This window comes from Salmo salar, unplaced genomic scaffold, assembly GCF_965601325.2.
Source record: "Salmo salar unplaced genomic scaffold, fSalSal1 ptg000135l, whole genome shotgun sequence".
NCBI classification, from domain to species: domain Eukaryota; kingdom Metazoa; phylum Chordata; class Actinopteri; order Salmoniformes; family Salmonidae; genus Salmo; species Salmo salar.
The window spans coordinates 251,918-269,084 of NW_027675320.1; the positions used below are offsets into that span (position 1 = coordinate 251,918).

At 43.0% G+C, this 17,167-nt stretch overlaps 16 non-coding genes across 16 annotated transcripts; 4 read left to right on the forward strand and 12 right to left on the reverse strand.

Annotated features, from left to right (window-relative positions):
• Positions 1-1,159: 1,159 nt before the first annotated feature.
• On the reverse strand, positions 1,160-1,231 carry trnag-ucc (transfer RNA glycine (anticodon UCC)). Its single transcript has one exon. It is a non-coding gene; the product is annotated as a tRNA-Gly (tRNA).
• Positions 1,232-2,563: 1,332 nt separating this feature from the next.
• trnag-ucc (transfer RNA glycine (anticodon UCC)) lies at positions 2,564-2,635 on the reverse strand. Its single transcript has one exon. It is a non-coding gene; the product is annotated as a tRNA-Gly (tRNA).
• A 993-nt stretch (positions 2,636-3,628) lies between these two features.
• On the forward strand, positions 3,629-3,700 carry trnap-agg (transfer RNA proline (anticodon AGG)). The gene has a single exon. It is a non-coding gene; the product is annotated as a tRNA-Pro (tRNA).
• Positions 3,701-3,967: 267 nt separating this feature from the next.
• trnag-ucc (transfer RNA glycine (anticodon UCC)) lies at positions 3,968-4,039 on the reverse strand. The gene has a single exon. It is a non-coding gene; the product is annotated as a tRNA-Gly (tRNA).
• Positions 4,040-5,031: 992 nt separating this feature from the next.
• trnap-agg (transfer RNA proline (anticodon AGG)) lies at positions 5,032-5,103 on the forward strand. The gene has a single exon. It is a non-coding gene; the product is annotated as a tRNA-Pro (tRNA).
• A 267-nt stretch (positions 5,104-5,370) lies between these two features.
• trnag-ucc (transfer RNA glycine (anticodon UCC)) lies at positions 5,371-5,442 on the reverse strand. Its single transcript has one exon. It is a non-coding gene; the product is annotated as a tRNA-Gly (tRNA).
• A 992-nt stretch (positions 5,443-6,434) lies between these two features.
• Positions 6,435-6,506, forward strand: trnap-agg (transfer RNA proline (anticodon AGG)). The gene has a single exon. It is a non-coding gene; the product is annotated as a tRNA-Pro (tRNA).
• Positions 6,507-6,773: 267 nt separating this feature from the next.
• Positions 6,774-6,845, reverse strand: trnag-ucc (transfer RNA glycine (anticodon UCC)). Its single transcript has one exon. It is a non-coding gene; the product is annotated as a tRNA-Gly (tRNA).
• Positions 6,846-8,176: 1,331 nt separating this feature from the next.
• On the reverse strand, positions 8,177-8,248 carry trnag-ucc (transfer RNA glycine (anticodon UCC)). Its single transcript has one exon. It is a non-coding gene; the product is annotated as a tRNA-Gly (tRNA).
• A 1,332-nt stretch (positions 8,249-9,580) lies between these two features.
• Positions 9,581-9,652, reverse strand: trnag-ucc (transfer RNA glycine (anticodon UCC)). Its single transcript has one exon. It is a non-coding gene; the product is annotated as a tRNA-Gly (tRNA).
• Positions 9,653-10,984: 1,332 nt separating this feature from the next.
• trnag-ucc (transfer RNA glycine (anticodon UCC)) lies at positions 10,985-11,056 on the reverse strand. Its single transcript has one exon. It is a non-coding gene; the product is annotated as a tRNA-Gly (tRNA).
• Positions 11,057-12,387: 1,331 nt separating this feature from the next.
• Positions 12,388-12,459, reverse strand: trnag-ucc (transfer RNA glycine (anticodon UCC)). Its single transcript has one exon. It is a non-coding gene; the product is annotated as a tRNA-Gly (tRNA).
• Positions 12,460-13,452: 993 nt separating this feature from the next.
• trnap-agg (transfer RNA proline (anticodon AGG)) lies at positions 13,453-13,524 on the forward strand. Its single transcript has one exon. It is a non-coding gene; the product is annotated as a tRNA-Pro (tRNA).
• A 267-nt stretch (positions 13,525-13,791) lies between these two features.
• Positions 13,792-13,863, reverse strand: trnag-ucc (transfer RNA glycine (anticodon UCC)). The gene has a single exon. It is a non-coding gene; the product is annotated as a tRNA-Gly (tRNA).
• Positions 13,864-15,195: 1,332 nt separating this feature from the next.
• Positions 15,196-15,267, reverse strand: trnag-ucc (transfer RNA glycine (anticodon UCC)). Its single transcript has one exon. It is a non-coding gene; the product is annotated as a tRNA-Gly (tRNA).
• Positions 15,268-16,599: 1,332 nt separating this feature from the next.
• trnag-ucc (transfer RNA glycine (anticodon UCC)) lies at positions 16,600-16,671 on the reverse strand. Its single transcript has one exon. It is a non-coding gene; the product is annotated as a tRNA-Gly (tRNA).
• Positions 16,672-17,167: the final 496 nt, after the last annotated feature.

Consider the following 17,167-nt stretch of genomic DNA (forward strand, 5'->3'; position numbering starts at 1 on the left):
CTTCAGATTAGTCCCGTGACACTTGTGGGGAACGTAGGGCAAAACTGAGAACATTGTGACAAGTGGGGTCACATTAGTTTGTTGCCCAAAGATTTTGGATTCTACAAACAGAAGTTGGCACATAAAGGGTTCCGACTTCAGACGGGTCCCCTGACACTTGTGGGGGACGTAGAGACAAATTGGGAACACCACAGTGTTCGTGAGGGTCTCCCCTTTCCAGGGAGTGGTCATACGAATTTGTAGGTCCAACGGTTCAGAAGCTACAGATGTTTTTGTGAGAAGACCGATTATAGGTATGTCTCATGGTTTGACTAACACCGCTCTAGCTCCACCACCTTTCATTGCATATGTGGAGGTGTAACATAACAGTTATGGAGGCTTGAGACAGATACGACACATCTCAATCTCTCTAGTTGAAAACTGATCGATTTGAATGGGTATTTTTTACATTCGTTTACTTTGATTCACGTACTGATGCATCAGTCAACTCAAAATAAATGAGCTCCATTCTTTTTGAAGTTTTATTTTTTCAGTTTCTCTTTTAAAATATTAATTGATCTCATTTTGCTCAATATTCATTTGTCAACACTCATCATCAGTTTGCTGTCGCGGCTTAAGAAGACAGAATGTGAAAAACACAGCAGATGAAATACAAAAGATTTGAACTGAAGCCTGGTCAACAGTTTGGAAGACTGCTATGCTCACAAGTATAGCACAAACACTCACATGAGGTTCAATCTTTCCAAGCACCATGGACAAGAACAATGGATATCCTCATTGTCATTGCCGCAGAAAGCAAAACTATTTTGTTATTGTGTAAGGCTCGTTGGTCTAGGGGTATGATTCTCGCTTAGGGTGGGAGAGGTCCCGGGTTCAAATCCCCGACGAGCCCTTTTGCAGATCTTTTAACAAGCTCAGACAGGCAGATCTCAGGCCACTGGTCGCAAACAGCCACCTCTTGGGTGCAGGACGAGGTGGCTGAATGGTTTAGGCGATGGACAGCTAATCTATTGTGATATTCACTAGTTGGCTCAATGTTGCACTTCATTTAGAAAACCTGCAAAAAGTAAGAGCAAATCGGACTTCCACGAAGATTGATTCCAAGGTAATACACTTGAAATTACACCCAGCCCCTAAAACCAGTGAATATCTCATGCTCTGCATTGGCCGGGAATCGAACCCGGGTCAACTGCTTGGAAGGCAGCTATGCTCACCACTATACCACCAATGCTATGTGAAGCTCGCTAGCAACATGGAGACATCGATTCATATCCTGACCGTCATTTTTGTGGAAAGTGAAAATTCTTTGACCAAACGGATCGTTGGTGTAGGTGTACGATTATGGCTTAGGGTGCGAGAGGTCCCTGGTTAAAAAATCTATCATTTTAATCAGTACCTGTTACCTTCAGATTAGTCCCGTGACACTTGTGGGGAACGTAGGGCAAAACTGAGAACATTGTGACAAGTGGGGTCACATTAGTTTGTTGCCCAAAGATTTTGGATTCTACAAACAGAAGTTGGCACATAAAGGGTTCCGACTTCAGACGGGTCCCCTGACACTTGTGGGGGACGTAGAGACAAATTGGGAACACCACAGTGTTCGTGAGGGTCTCCCCTTTCCAGGGAGTGGTCATACGAATTTGTAGGTCAAACGGTTCAGAAGCTACAGATGTTTTTGTGAGAAGACCGATTATAGGTATGTCTCATGGTTTGACTAACACCGCTCTAGCTCCACCACCTTTCATTGCATATGTGGAGGTGTAACATAAACAGTTATGGAGGCTTGAGACAGATACGACACATCTCAATCTCTCTAGTTGAAAACTGATCGATTTGAATGGGTATTTTTTACATTCGTTTACTTTGATTCACGTACTGATGCATCAGTCAACTCAAAATAAATGAGCTCCATTCTTTTTGAAGTTTTATTTTTTCAGTTTCTCTTTTAAAATATTAATTGATCTCATTTTGCTCAATATTCATTTGTCAACACTCATCATCAGTTTGCTGTCGCGGCTTAAGAAGACAGAATGTGAAAAACACAGCAGATGAAATACAAAAGATTTGAACTGAAGCCTGGTCAACAGTTTGGAAGACTGCTATGCTCACAAGTATAGCACAAACACTCACATGAGGTTCAATCTTTCCAAGCACCATGGACAAGAACAATGGATATCCTCATTGTCATTGCCGCAGAAAGCAAAACTATTTTGTTATTGTGTAAGGCTCGTTGGTCTATGGGTATGATTCTCGCTTAGGGTGTGAGAGGTCCTGCGTTCAAATCCCCGACGAGCCCTTTTGCAGATCTTTTAACAAGCTCAGACAGGCAGATCTCAGGCCACTGGTCGCAAACAGCCACCTCTTGGGTGCAGGACGAGGTGGCTGAATGGTTTAGGCGATGGACAGCTAATCTATTGTGATATTCACTAGCTGGCTCAATGTCGCACTTCATTCAGAAAACCTGCAAAAAGTAAGAGCAAATCGGACTTCCACGAAGATTGATTCCAAGGTAATACACTTGAAATTACACCCAGCCCGTAAAACTAGTGAATATCTCATGCTCTGCATTGGCCGGGAATCGAACCCAGGTCAACTGCTTGGAAGGCAGCTATGCTCACCACTATACCACCAATGCTATGTGAAGCTCGCTAGCAACATGGAGACATCGATTCATATCCTGACCGTCATTTTTGTGGAAAGTGAAAATTCTTTGACCAAACGGATCGTTGGTGTAGGTGTACGATTATGGCTTAGGGTGCGAGAGGTCCCTGGTTAAAAAATCTATCATTTTAATCAGTACCTGTTACCTTCAGATTAGTCCCGTGACACTTGTGGGGAACGTAGGGCAAAACTGAGAACATTGTGACAAGTGGGGTCACATTAGTTTGTTGCCCAAAGATTTTGGATTCTACAAACAGAAGTTGGCACATAAAGGGTTCCGACTTCAGACGGGTCCCCTGACACTTGTGGGGGACGTAGAGACAAATTGGGAACACCACAGTGTTCGTGAGGGTCTCCCCTTTCCAGGGAGTGGTCATACGAATTTGTAGGTCCAACGGTTCAGAAGCTACAGATGTTTTTGTGAGAAGACCGATTATAGGTATGTCTCATGGTTTGACTAACACCGCTCTAGCTCCACCACCTTTCATTGCATATGTGGAGGTGTAACATAAACAGTTATGGAGGCTTGAGACAGATACGACACATCTCAATCTCTCTAGTTGAAAACTGATCGATTTGAATGGGTATTTTTTACATTTGTTTACTTTGATTCACGTACTGATGCATCAGTCAACTCAAAATAAATGAGCTCCATTCTTTTTGAAGTTTTATTTTTTCAGTTTCTCTTTTAAAATATTAATTGATCTCATTTTGCTCAATATTCATTTGTCAACACTCATCATCAGTTTGCTGTCGCGGCTTAAGAAGACAGAATGTGAAAAACACAGCAGATGAAATACAAAAGATTTGAACTGAAGCCTGGTCAACAGTTTGGAAGACTGCTATGCTCACAAGTATAGCACAAACACTCACATGAGGTTCAATCTTTCCAAGCACCATGGACAAGAACAATGGATATCCTCATTGTCATTGCCGCAGAAAGCAAAACTATTTTGTTATTGTGTAAGGCTCGTTGGTCTAGGGGTATGATTCTCGCTTAGGGTGCGAGAGGTCCCGGGTTCAAATCCCCGACGAGCCCTTTTGCAGATCTTTTAACAAGCTCAGACAGGCAGATCTCAGGCCACTGGTCGCAAACAGCCACCTCTTGGGTGCAGGACGAGGTGGCTGAATGGTTTAGGCGATGGACAGCTAATCTATTGTGATATTCACTAGCTGGCTCAATGTCGCACTTCATTTAGAAAACCTGCAAAAAGTAAGAGCAAATCGGACTTCCATGAAGATTGATTCCAAGGTAATACACTTGAAATTACACCCAGCCCGTAAAACTAGTGAATATCTCATGCTCTGCATTGGCCGGGAATCGAACCCGGGTCAACTGCTTGGAAGGCAGCTATGCTCACCACTATACCACCAATGCTATGTGAAGCTCGCTAACAACATGGAGACATCGATTCATATCCTGACCGTCATTTTTGTGGAAAGTGAAAATTCTTTGACCAAACGGATCGTTGGTGTAGGTGTACGATTATGGCTTAGGGTGCGAGAGGTCCCTGGTTAAAAAATCTATCATTTTAATCAGTACCTGTTACCTTCAGATTAGTCCCGTGACACTTGTGGGGAACGTAGGGCAAAACTGAGAACATTGTGACAAGTGGGGTCACATTAGTTTGTTGCCCAAAGATTTTGGATTCTACAAACAGAAGTTGGCACATAAAGGGTTCCGACTTCAGACGGGTCCCCTGACACTTGTGGGGGACGTAGAGACAAATTGGGAACACCACAGTGTTCGTGAGGGTCTCCCCTTTCCAGGGAGTGGTCATACGAATTTGTAGGTCCAACGGTTCAGAAGCTACAGATGTTTTTGTGAGAAGACCGATTATAGGTATGTCTCATGGTTTGACTAACACCGCTCTAGCTCCACCACCTTTCATTGCATATGTGGAGGTGTAACATAACAGTTATGGAGGCTTGAGACAGATACGACACATCTCAATCTCTCTAGTTGAAAACTGATCGATTTGAATGGGTATTTTTTACATTTGTTTACTTTGATTCACGTACTGATGCATCAGTCAACTCAAAATAAATGAGCTCCATTCTTTTTGAAGTTTTATTTTTTCAGTTTCTCTTTTAAAATATTAATTGATCTCATTTTGCTCAATATTCATTTGTCAACACTCATCATCAGTTTGCTGTCGCGGCTTAAGAAGACAGAATGTGAAAAACACAGCAGATGAAATACAAAAGATTTGAACTGAAGCCTGGTCAACAGTTTGGAAGACTGCTATGCTCACAAGTATAGCACAAACACTCACATGAGGTTCAATCTTTCCAAGCACCATGGACAAGAACAATGGATATCCTCATTGTCATTGCCGCAGAAAGCAAAACTATTTTGTTATTGTGTAAGGCTCGTTGGTCTAGGGGTATGATTCTCGCTTAGGGTGCGAGAGGTCCCGGGTTCAAATCCCCGACGAGCCCTTTTGCAGATCTTTTAACAAGCTCAGACAGGCAGATCTCAGGCCACTGGTCGCAAACAGCCACCTCTTGGGTGCAGGACGAGGTGGCTGAATGGTTTAGGCGATGGACAGCTAATCTATTGTGATATTCACTAGCTGGCTCAATGTCGCACTTCATTTAGAAAACCTGCAAAAAGTAAGAGCAAATCGGACTTCCATGAAGATTGATTCCAAGGTAATACACTTGAAATTACACCCAGCCCGTAAAACTAGTGAATATCTCATGCTCTGCATTGGCCGGGAATCGAACCCGGGTCAACTGCTTGGAAGGCAGCTATGCTCACCACTATACCACCAATGCTATGTGAAGCTCGCTAACAACATGGAGACATCGATTCATATCCTGACCGTCATTTTTGTGGAAAGTGAAAATTCTTTGACCAAACGGATCGTTGGTGTAGGTGTACGATTATGGCTTAGGGTGCGAGAGGTCCCTGGTTAAAAAATCTATCATTTTAATCAGTACCTGTTACCTTCAGATTAGTCCCGTGACACTTGTGGGGAACGTAGGGCAAAACTGAGAACATTGTGACAAGTGGGGTCACATTAGTTTGTTGCCCAAAGATTTTGGATTCTACAAACAGAAGTTGGCACATAAAGGGTTCCGACTTCAGACGGGTCCCCTGACACTTGTGGGGGACGTAGAGACAAATTGGGAACACCACAGTGTTCGTGAGGGTCTCCCCTTTCCAGGGAGTGGTCATACGAATTTGTAGGTCCAACGGTTCAGAAGCTACAGATGTTTTTGTGAGAAGACCGATTATAGGTATGTCTCATGGTTTGACTAACACCGCTCTAGCTCCACCACCTTTCATTGCATATGTGGAGGTGTAACATAACAGTTATGGAGGCTTGAGACAGATACGACACATCTCAATCTCTCTAGTTGAAAACTGATCGATTTGAATGGGTATTTTTTACATTTGTTTACTTTGATTCACGTACTGATGCATCAGTCAACTCAAAATAAATGAGCTCCATTCTTTTTGAAGTTTTATTTTTTCAGTTTCTCTTTTAAAATATTAATTGATCTCATTTTGCTCAATATTCATTTGTCAACACTCATCATCAGTTTGCTGTCGCGGCTTAAGAAGACAGAATGTGAAAAACACAGCAGATGAAATACAAAAGATTTGAACTGAAGCCTGGTCAACAGTTTGGAAGACTGCTATGCTCACAAGTATAGCACAAACACTCACATGAGGTTCAATCTTTCCAAGCACCATGGACAAGAACAATGGATATCCTCATTGTCATTGCCGCAGAAAGCAAAACTATTTTGTTATTGTGTAAGGCTCGTTGGTCTAGGGGTATGATTCTCGCTTAGGGTGCGAGAGGTCCCGGGTTCAAATCCCCGACGAGCCCTTTTGCAGATCTTTTAACAAGCTCAGACAGGCAGATCTCAGGCCACTGGTCGCAAACAGCCACCTCTTGGGTGCAGGACGAGGTGGCTGAATGGTTTAGGCGATGGACAGCTAATCTATTGTGATATTCACTAGCTGGCTCAATGTCGCACTTCATTTAGAAAACCTGCAAAAAGTAAGAGCAAATCGGACTTCCATGAAGATTGATTCCAAGGTAATACACTTGAAATTACACCCAGCCCGTAAAACTAGTGAATATCTCATGCTCTGCATTGGCCGGGAATCGAACCCGGGTCAACTGCTTGGAAGGCAGCTATGCTCACCACTATACCACCAATGCTATGTGAAGCTCGCTAACAACATGGAGACATCGATTCATATCCTGACCGTCATTTTTGTGGAAAGTGAAAATTCTTTGACCAAACGGATCGTTGGTGTAGGTGTACGATTATGGCTTAGGGTGCGAGAGGTCCCTGGTTAAAAAATCTATCATTTTAATCAGTACCTGTTACCTTCAGATTAGTCCCGTGACACTTGTGGGGAACGTAGGGCAAAACTGAGAACATTGTGACAAGTGGGGTCACATTAGTTTGTTGCCCAAAGATTTTGGATTCTACAAACAGAAGTTGGCACATAAAGGGTTCCGACTTCAGACGGGTCCCCTGACACTTGTGGGGGACGTAGAGACAAATTGGGAACACCACAGTGTTCGTGAGGGTCTCCCCTTTCCAGGGAGTGGTCATACGAATTTGTAGGTCCAACGGTTCAGAAGCTACAGATGTTTTTGTGAGAAGACCGATTATAGGTATGTCTCATGGTTTGACTAACACCGCTCTAGCTCCACCACCTTTCATTGCATATGTGGAGGTGTAACATAACAGTTATGGAGGCTTGAGACAGATACGACACATCTCAATCTCTCTAGTTGAAAACTGATCGATTTGAATGGGTATTTTTTACATTTGTTTACTTTGATTCACGTACTGATGCATCAGTCAACTCAAAATAAATGAGCTCCATTCTTTTTGAAGTTTTATTTTTTCAGTTTCTCTTTTAAAATATTAATTGATCTCATTTTGCTCAATATTCATTTGTCAACACTCATCATCAGTTTGCTGTCGCGGCTTAAGAAGACAGAATGTGAAAAACACAGCAGATGAAATACAAAAGATTTGAACTGAAGCCTGGTCAACAGTTTGGAAGACTGCTATGCTCACAAGTATAGCACAAACACTCACATGAGGTTCAATCTTTCCAAGCACCATGGACAAGAACAATGGATATCCTCATTGTCATTGCCGCAGAAAGCAAAACTATTTTGTTATTGTGTAAGGCTCGTTGGTCTAGGGGTATGATTCTCGCTTAGGGTGGGAGAGGTCCCGGGTTCAAATCCCCGACGAGCCCTTTTGCAGATCTTTTAACAAGCTCAGACAGGCAGATCTCAGGCCACTGGTCGCAAACAGCCACCTCTTGGGTGCAGGACGAGGTGGCTGAATGGTTTAGGCGATGGACAGCTAATCTATTGTGATATTCACTAGTTGGCTCAATGTTGCACTTCATTTAGAAAACCTGCAAAAAGTAAGAGCAAATCGGACTTCCACGAAGATTGATTCCAAGGTAATACACTTGAAATTACACCCAGCCCCTAAAACCAGTGAATATCTCATGCTCTGCATTGGCCGGGAATCGAACCCGGGTCAACTGCTTGGAAGGCAGCTATGCTCACCACTATACCACCAATGCTATGTGAAGCTCGCTAGCAACATGGAGACATCGATTCATATCCTGACCGTCATTTTTGTGGAAAGTGAAAATTCTTTGACCAAACGGATCGTTGGTGTAGGTGTACGATTATGGCTTAGGGTGCGAGAGGTCCCTGGTTAAAAAATCTATCATTTTAATCAGTACCTGTTACCTTCAGATTAGTCCCGTGACACTTGTGGGGAACGTAGGGCAAAACTGAGAACATTGTGACAAGTGGGGTCACATTAGTTTGTTGCCCAAAGATTTTGGATTCTACAAACAGAAGTTGGCACATAAAGGGTTCCGACTTCAGACGGGTCCCCTGACACTTGTGGGGGACGTAGAGACAAATTGGGAACACCACAGTGTTCGTGAGGGTCTCCCCTTTCCAGGGAGTGGTCATACGAATGTGTAGGTCAAACGGTTCAGAAGCTACAGATGTTTTTGTGAGAAGACCGATTATAGGTATGTCTCATGGTTTGACTAACACCGCTCTAGCTCCACCACCTTTCATTGCATATGTGGAGGTGTAACATAAACAGTTATGGAGGCTTGAGACAGATACGACACATCTCAATCTCTCTAGTTGAAAACTGATCGATTTGAATGGGTATTTTTTACATTCGTTTACTTTGATTCACGTACTGATGCATCAGTCAACTCAAAATAAATGAGCTCCATTCTTTTTGAAGTTTTATTTTTTCAGTTTCTCTTTTAAAATATTAATTGATCTCATTTTGCTCAATATTCATTTGTCAACACTCATCATCAGTTTGCTGTCGCGGCTTAAGAAGACAGAATGTGAAAAACACAGCAGATGAAATACAAAAGATTTGAACTGAAGCCTGGTCAACAGTTTGGAAGACTGCTATGCTCACAAGTATAGCACAAACACTCACATGAGGTTCAATCTTTCCAAGCACCATGGACAAGAACAATGGATATCCTCATTGTCATTGCCGCAGAAAGCAAAACTATTTTGTTATTGTGTAAGGCTCGTTGGTCTATGGGTATGATTCTCGCTTAGGGTGTGAGAGGTCCTGCGTTCAAATCCCCGACGAGCCCTTTTGCAGATCTTTTAACAAGCTCAGACAGGCAGATCTCAGGCCACTGGTCGCAAACAGCCACCTCTTGGGTGCAGGACGAGGTGGCTGAATGGTTTAGGCGATGGACAGCTAATCTATTGTGATATTCACTAGCTGGCTCAATGTCGCACTTCATTCAGAAAACCTGCAAAAAGTAAGAGCAAATCGGACTTCCACGAAGATTGATTCCAAGGTAATACACTTGAAATTACACCCAGCCCGTAAAACTAGTGAATATCTCATGCTCTGCATTGGCCGGGAATCGAACCCAGGTCAACTGCTTGGAAGGCAGCTATGCTCACCACTATACCACCAATGCTATGTGAAGCTCGCTAGCAACATGGAGACATCGATTCATATCCTGACCGTCATTTTTGTGGAAAGTGAAAATTCTTTGACCAAACGGATCGTTGGTGTAGGTGTACGATTATGGCTTAGGGTGCGAGAGGTCCCTGGTTAAAAAATCTATCATTTTAATCAGTACCTGTTACCTTCAGATTAGTCCCGTGACACTTGTGGGGAACGTAGGGCAAAACTGAGAACATTGTGACAAGTGGGGTCACATTAGTTTGTTGCCCAAAGATTTTGGATTCTACAAACAGAAGTTGGCACATAAAGGGTTCCGACTTCAGACGGGTCCCCTGACACTTGTGGGGGACGTAGAGACAAATTGGGAACACCACAGTGTTCGTGAGGGTCTCCCCTTTCCAGGGAGTGGTCATACGAATTTGTAGGTCCAACGGTTCAGAAGCTACAGATGTTTTTGTGAGAAGACCGATTATAGGTATGTCTCATGGTTTGACTAACACCGCTCTAGCTCCACCACCTTTCATTGCATATGTGGAGGTGTAACATAAACAGTTATGGAGGCTTGAGACAGATACGACACATCTCAATCTCTCTAGTTGAAAACTGATCGATTTGAATGGGTATTTTTTACATTCGTTTACTTTGATTCACGTACTGATGCATCAGTCAACTCAAAATAAATGAGCTCCATTCTTTTTGAAGTTTTATTTTTTCAGTTTCTCTTTTAAAATATTAATTGATCTCATTTTGCTCAATATTCATTTGTCAACACTCATCATCAGTTTGCTGTCGCGGCTTAAGAAGACAGAATGTGAAAAACACAGCAGATGAAATACAAAAGATTTGAACTGAAGCCTGGTCAACAGTTTGGAAGACTGCTATGCTCACAAGTATAGCACAAACACTCACATGAGGTTCAATCTTTCCAAGCACCATGGACAAGAACAATGGATATCCTCATTGTCATTGCCGCAGAAAGCAAAACTATTTTGTTATTGTGTAAGGCTCGTTGGTCTAGGGGTATGATTCTCGCTTAGGGTGTGAGAGGTCCTGCGTTCAAATCCCCGATGAGCCCTTTTGCAGATCTTTTAACAAGCTCAGACAGGCAGATCTCAGGCCACTGGTCGCAAACAGCCACCTCTTGGGTGCAGGACGAGGTGGCTGAATGGTTTAGGCGATGGACAGCTAATCTATTGTGATATTCACTAGCTGGCTCAATGTCGCACTTCATTCAGAAAACCTGCAAAAAGTAAGAGCAAATCGGACTTCCACGAAGATTGATTCCAAGGTAATACACTTGAAATTACACCCAGCCCGTAAAACTAGTGAATATCTCATGCTCTGCATTGGCCGGGAATCGAACCCAGGTCAACTGCTTGGAAGGCAGCTATGCTCACCACTATACCACCAATGCTATGTGAAGCTCGCTAGCAACATGGAGACATCGATTCATATCCTGACCGTCATTTTTGTGGAAAGTGAAAATTCTTTGACCAAACGGATCGTTGGTGTAGGTGTACGATTATGGCTTAGGGTGCGAGAGGTCCCTGGTTAAAAAATCTATCATTTTAATCAGTACCTGTTACCTTCAGATTAGTCCCGTGACACTTGTGGGGAACGTAGGGCAAAACTGAGAACATTGTGACAAGTGGGGTCACATTAGTTTGTTGCCCAAAGATTTTGGATTCTACAAACAGAAGTTGGCACATAAAGGGTTCCGACTTCAGACGGGTCCCCTGACACTTGTGGGGGACGTAGAGACAAATTGGGAACACCACAGTGTTCGTGAGGGTCTCCCCTTTCCAGGGAGTGGTCATACGAATTTGTAGGTCCAACGGTTCAGAAGCTACAGATGTTTTTGTGAGAAGACCGATTATAGGTATGTCTCATGGTTTGACTAACACCGCTCTAGCTCCACCACCTTTCATTGCATATGTGGAGGTGTAACATAAACAGTTATGGAGGCTTGAGACAGATACGACACATCTCCATCTCTCTAGTTGAAAACTGATCGATTTGAATGGGTATTTTTTACATTCGTTTACTTTGATTCACGTACTGATGCATCAGTCAACTCAAAATAAATGAGCTCCATTCTTTTTGAAGTTTTATTTTTTCAGTTTCTCTTTTAAAATATTAATTGATCTCATTTTGCTCAATATTCATTTGTCAACACTCATCATCAGTTTGCTGTCGCGGCTTAAGAAGACAGAATGTGAAAAACACAGCAGATGAAATACAAAAGATTTGAACTGAAGCCTGGTCAACAGTTTGGAAGACTGCTATGCTCACAAGTATAGCACAAACACTCACATGAGGTTCAATCTTTCCAAGCACCATGGACAAGAACAATGGATATCCTCATTGTCATTGCCGCAGAAAGCAAAACTATTTTGTTATTGTGTAAGGCTCGTTGGTCTAGGGGTATGATTCTCGCTTAGGGTGTGAGAGGTCCTGCGTTCAAATCCCGATGAGCCCTTTTGCAGATCTTTTAACAAGCTCAGACAGGCAGATCTCAGGCCACTGGTCGCAAACAGCCACCTCTTGGGTGCAGGACGAGGTGGCTGAATGGTTTAGGCGATGGACAGCTAATCTATTGTGATATTCACTAGCTGGCTCAATGTCGCACTTCATTCAGAAAACCTGCAAAAAGTAAGAGCAAATCGGACTTCCACGAAGATTGATTCCAAGGTAATACACTTGAAATTACACCCAGCCCGTAAAACTAGTGAATATCTCATGCTCTGCATTGGCCGGGAATCGAACCCAGGTCAACTGCTTGGAAGGCAGCTATGCTCACCACTATACCACCAATGCTATGTGAAGCTCGCTAGCAACATGGAGACATCGATTCATATCCTGACCGTCATTTTTGTGGAAAGTGAAAATTCTTTGACCAAACGGATCGTTGGTGTAGGTGTACGATTATGGCTTAGGGTGCGAGAGGTCCCTGGTTAAAAAATCTATCATTTTAATCAGTACCTGTTACCTTCAGATTAGTCCCGTGACACTTGTGGGGAACGTAGGGCAAAACTGAGAACATTGTGACAAGTGGGGTCACATTAGTTTGTTGCCCAAAGATTTTGGATTCTACAAACAGAAGTTGGCACATAAAGGGTTCCGACTTCAGACGGGTCCCCTGACACTTCTGGGGGACGTAGAGACAAATTGGGAACACCACCGTGTTCGTGAGGGTCTCCCCTTTCCAGGGAGTGGTCATGCGAATTTGTAGGTCAAACGGTTCAGAAGCTACAGATGTTTTTGTGAGAAGACCGATTATAGGTATGTCTCATGGTTTGACTAACACCGCTCTAGCTCCACCACCTTTCATTGCATATGTGGAGGTGTAACATAAACAGTTATGGAGGCTTGAGACAGATACGACACATCTCAATCTCTCTAGTTGAAAACTGATCGATTTGAATGGGTATTTTTTACATTTGTTTACTTTGATTCACGTACTGATGCATCAGTCAACTCAAAATAAATGAGCTCCATTCTTTTTGAAGTTTTATTTTTTCAGTTTCTCTTTTAAAATATTAATTGATCTCATTTTGCTCAATATTCATTTGTCAACACTCATCATCAGTTTGCTGTCGCGGCTTAAGAAGACAGAATGTGAAAAACACAGCAGATGAAATACAAAAGATTTGAACTGAAGCCTGGTCAACAGTTTGGAAGACTGCTATGCTCACAAGTATAGCACAAACACTCACATGAGGTTCAATCTTTCCAAGCACCATGGACAAGAACAATGGATATCCTCATTGTCATTGCCGCAGAAAGCAAAACTATTTTGTTATTGTGTAAGGCTCGTTGGTCTAGGGGTATGATTCTCGCTTAGGGTGCGAGAGGTCCCGGGTTCAATTCCCCGACGAGCCCTTTTGCAGATCTTTTAACAAGCTCAGACAGGCAGATCTCAGGCCACTGGTCGCAAACAGCCACCTCTTGGGTGCAGGACGAGGTGGCTGAATGGTTTAGGCGATGGACAGCTAATCTATTGTGATATTCACTAGTTGGCTCAATGTTGCACTTCATTTAGAAAACCTGCAAAAAGTAAGAGCAAATCGGACTTCCACGAAGATTGATTCCAAGGTAATACACTTGAAATTACACCCAGCCCCTAAAACCAGTGAATATCTCATGCTCTGCATTGGCCGGGAATCGAACCCGGGTCAACTGCTTGGAAGGCAGCTATGCTCACCACTATACCACCAATGCTATGTGAAGCTCGCTAGCAACATGGAGACATCGATTCATATCCTGACCGTCATTTTTGTGGAAAGTGAAAATTCTTTGACCAAACGGATCGTTGGTGTAGGTGTACGATTATGGCTTAGGGTGCGAGAGGTCCCTGGTTAAAAAATCTATCATTTTAATCAGTACCTGTTACCTTCAGATTAGTCCCGTGACACTTGTGGGGAACGTAGGGCAAAACTGAGAACATTGTGACAAGTGGGGTCACATTAGTTTGTTGCCCAAAGATTTTGGATTCTACAAACAGAAGTTGGCACATAAAGGGTTCCGACTTCAGACGGGTCCCCTGACACTTGTGGGGGACGTAGAGACAAATTGGGAACACCACAGTGTTCGTGAGGGTCTCCCCTTTCCAGGGAGTGGTCATACGAATTTGTAGGTCAAACGGTTCAGAAGCTACAGATGTTTTTGTGAGAAGACCGATTATAGGTATGTCTCATGGTTTGACTAACACCGCTCTAGCTCCACCACCTTTCATTGCATATGTGGAGGTGTAACATAAACAGTTATGGAGGCTTGAGACAGATACGACACATCTCAATCTCTCTAGTTGAAAACTGATCGATTTGAATGGGTATTTTTTACATTCGTTTACTTTGATTCACGTACTGATGCATCAGTCAACTCAAAATAAATGAGCTCCATTCTTTTTGAAGTTTTATTTTTTCAGTTTCTCTTTTAAAATATTAATTGATCTCATTTTGCTCAATATTCATTTGTCAACACTCATCATCAGTTTGCTGTCGCGGCTTAAGAAGACAGAATGTGAAAAACACAGCAGATGAAATACAAAAGATTTGAACTGAAGCCTGGTCAACAGTTTGGAAGACTGCTATGCTCACAAGTATAGCACAAACACTCACATGAGGTTCAATCTTTCCAAGCACCATGGACAAGAACAATGGATATCCTCATTGTCATTGCCGCAGAAAGCAAAACTATTTTGTTATTGTGTAAGGCTCGTTGGTCTAGGGGTATGATTCTCGCTTAGGGTGTGAGAGGTCGTGCGTTCAAATCCCCGATGAGCCCTTTTGCAGATCTTTTAACAAGCTCAGACAGGCAGATCTCAGGCCACTGGTCGCAAACAGCCACCTCTTGGGTGCAGGACGAGGTGGCTGAATGGTTTAGGCGATGGACAGCTAATCTATTGTGATATTCACTAGCTGGCTCAATGTCGCACTTCATTTAGAAAACCTGCAAAAAGTAAGAGCAAATCGGACTTCCACGAAGATTGATTCCAAGGTAATACACTTGAAATTACACCCAGCCCGTAAAACTAGTGAATATCTCATGCTCTGCATTGGCCAGGAATCGAACCCAGGTCAACTGCTTGGAAGGCAGCTATGCTCACCACTATACCACCAATGCTATGTGAAGCTCGCTAGCAACATGGAGACATCGATTCATATCCTGACCGTCATTTTTGTGGAAAGTGAAAATTCTTTGACCAAACGGATCGTTGGTGTAGGTGTACGATTATGGCTTAGGGTGCGAGAGGTCCCTGGTTAAAAAATCTATCATTTTAATCAGTACCTGTTACCTTCAGATTAGTCCCGTGACACTTGTGGGGAACGTAGGGCAAAACTGAGAACATTGTGACAAGTGGGGTCACATTAGTTTGTTGCCCAAAGATTTTGGATTCTACAAACAGAAGTTGGCACATAAAGGGTTCCGACTTCAGACGGGTCCCCTGACACTTGTGGGGGACGTAGAGACAAATTGGGAACACCACCGTGTTCGTGAGGGTCTCCCCTTTCCAGGGAGTGGTCATACGAATGTGTAGGTCAAACGGTTCAGAAGCTACAGATGTTTTTGTGAGAAGACCGATTATAGGTATGTCTCATGGTTTGACTAACACCGCTCTAGCTCCACCACCTTTCATTGCATATGTGGAGGTGTAACATAAACAGTTATGGAGGCTTGAGACAGATACGACACATCTCAATCTCTCTAGTTGAAAACTGATCGATTTGAATGGGTATTTTTTACATTCGTTTACTTTGATTCACGTACTGATGCATCAGTCAACTCAAAATAAATGAGCTCCATTCTTTTTGAAGTTTTATTTTTTCAGTTTCTCTTTTAAAATATTAATTGATCTCATTTTGCTCAATATTCATTTGTCAACACTCATCATCAGTTTGCTGTCGCGGCTTAAGAAGACAGAATGTGAAAAACACAGCAGATGAAATACAAAAGATTTGAACTGAAGCCTGGTCAACAGTTTGGAAGACTGCTATGCTCACAAGTATAGCACAAACACTCACATGAGGTTCAATCTTTCCAAGCACCATGGACAAGAACAATGGATATCCTCATTGTCATTGCCGCAGAAAGCAAAACTATTTTGTTATTGTGTAAGGCTCGTTGGTCTAGGGGTATGATTCTCGCTTAGGGTGTGAGAGGTCGTGCGTTCAAATCCCCGATGAGCCCTTTTGCAGATCTTTTAACAAGCTCAGACAGGCAGATCTCAGGCCACTGGTCGCAAACAGCCACCTCTTGGGTGCAGGACGAGGTGGCTGAATGGTTTAGGCGATGGACAGCTAATCTATTGTGATATTCACTAGCTGGCTCAATGTCGCACTTCATTTAGAAAACCTGCAAAAAGTAAGAGCAAATCGGACTTCCACGAAGATTGATTCCAAGGTAATACACTTGAAATTACACCCAGCCCGTAAAACTAGTGAATATCTCATGCTCTGCATTGGCCGGGAATCGAACCCAGGTCAACTGCTTGGAAGGCAGCTATGCTCACCACTATACCACCAATGCTATGTGAAGCTCGCTAGCAACATGGAGACATCGATTCATATCCTGACCGTCATTTTTGTGGAAAGTGAAAATTCTTTGACCAAACGGATCGTTGGTGTAGGTGTACGATTATGGCTTAGGGTGCGAGAGGTCCCTGGTTAAAAAATCTATCATTTTAATCAGTACCTGTTACCTTCAGATTAGTCCCGTGACACTTGTGGGGAACGTAGGGCAAAACTGAGAACATTGTGACAAGTGGGGTCACATTAGTTTGTTGCCCAAAGATTTTGGATTCTACAAACAGAAGTTGGCACATAAAGGGTTCCGACTTCAGAATGGTCCCCTGACACTTGTGGGGGACGTAGAGACAAATTGGGAACACCACCGTGTTCGTGAGGGTCTCCCCTTTCCAGGGAGTGGTCATACGAATTTGTAGGTCAAACGGTTCAGAAGCTACAGATGTTTTTGTGAGAAGACCGATTATAGGTATGTCTCATGGTTTGACTAACACCGCTCT